The 1,745-nt window shown below is 34.7% G+C and overlaps 1 protein-coding gene across 1 annotated transcript in view; it reads right to left on the bottom strand.

Moving 5' to 3' along the window:
- The window catches only part of fndc3ba (fibronectin type III domain containing 3Ba), a 130,239-nt gene that overhangs the window by 76,873 nt on the left and 51,621 nt on the right, over window positions 1–1,745 (bottom strand). The window lies entirely within an intron of this gene.

The raw sequence follows: 1,745 nt of genomic DNA, 5'->3' as shown, positions 1-1,745 counted from the left end.
TATATATATGTATATATGTATATATATGTATATGTATATATATATGTATATATGTATATGTATATATGTATGTGTATATATATATATATATATGTATATGTATGTATATATATGTATATATATATATATATGTATGTATATATATATGTATATATATATGTATGTATATATATGTATGTATATATATATGTATGTATATATATATGTATGTATATATATATATGTATATGTATGTATATATGTATATGTATGTATATATGTATATATATATGTATATGTATGTATATATATATATATATATATATATATATATATATATATATAGTAGTGAACTAAGCCTCAGATCAAGTCCTGGCCTTTAGGGCCTTCCTGGGACAAGAACTGTATTTCATTGATTTGAGTCCAGAAACACAAGATTAAGTTCATCCAGAGACTTCCTAAGTGTCCTGCACTGATCAATTGAAAGAACACTCTCTTTTTCATTATCATTACTATTTTACAAATGTTTTGATAATCAAAGTGTGTTTAGTTCAGACCATTTTAAATGTTGAAGTGAACTACTCATTTTTAATCAACTGTGAAACAGTATTAGTGATTTTTTAATCCTCATTCGGGGTAGAGATCAGGTTGGAATGTGTTACGGAGTAATTCATGCATTTTCTGATCTTCTGTCTGAAACGAGCAAGTTGTGTTGTCGGTCAAAGGTCGAAGACAAGTTGTTGGAACGAACTGTCATGTTTTTATATCCTCTCAGACGTAAATAGAGAGGCTGGCACCTGTTTTCCCCCAACTCGCCTAAACATTTCTCTCGTCTGTCTCAAAACATCTTCTGTCCGTTCCAAAACAATTTTTCTGTTCTTCTGACTTTTAATAACCTCTTACATCACTAAAGCACACCCCTGTCTGGTCGATCGACCAATCAGGAACTTCCCAAATGAACCGGAAATAGAACTCTTTAAATGTCGGCACTTCCTAGTTCAAACCAGTCGAGTTGCGGTCGAGTGCAGTCGAGTTCAGTTCGGAGAGCAAACCGAACACAAGAAGTGCTGGGGAGAACAGGAGTTCCAGACATGATCCGGAGTTCTTCAGAGTCTCTTGGGAATTATGCAATCTTCTACATCTGAGTGGAACTCTGACGGACTTACAACTCATGTGAGTCCAACCGGGAGGTGAACCTGTGTCGGACGGAATACCGTCGCTACTTCGGACGATTCACAGCTGTTCCTACGGAGACGCTGAAAGGGTGCGTTAAATGGAACTCCGTACCAGTGGAGACACCTTCTACAGGTAAAGAGTCGATTTATACTACCTAAGTGTACCGAGGAGGAAGCTGGGATCTTAACGGAGAGTGCCGTTCTGATACCGACACATTTCCCTCATCCATCCTTTCTCTCCATTTAAACTTCATTTCCATCTTTAAACTCTTATATCTTGCCAGTGAACATCCAGATATTTTCAGAAATGTCTGTTGTAATGCTTGAAATGGGGAAATCATGGCCGTATGGTTTCCTCCTTGTAAAACTTGCTAATTAATTATGTTGTTGTTGAAATCAATTTGCCAAATTAATGTAAATGTTTGATGTTAAACTTTGATTCTGTTAATAAATGACCGCATTCATTTGATGGGTCAAAGAAAATTAACGCCTCACGTTACATTTTAATTTCAATGCACGATATTATTCAGTCCAGAAAAATGAATGAATCCGTTTAATTTATGGATAATATATCACAGATATATGTTCCTC

The sequence above is a fragment of the Nematolebias whitei genome, chromosome 21 (assembly GCF_014905685.2).
Source record: "Nematolebias whitei isolate Nwh7 chromosome 21, NemWhi1, whole genome shotgun sequence".
NCBI classification, from domain to species: domain Eukaryota; kingdom Metazoa; phylum Chordata; class Actinopteri; order Cyprinodontiformes; family Rivulidae; genus Nematolebias; species Nematolebias whitei.
Note: the sequence above shows the minus strand (reverse complement) of the source record. Positions and strands in the feature narration are given on the sequence as shown.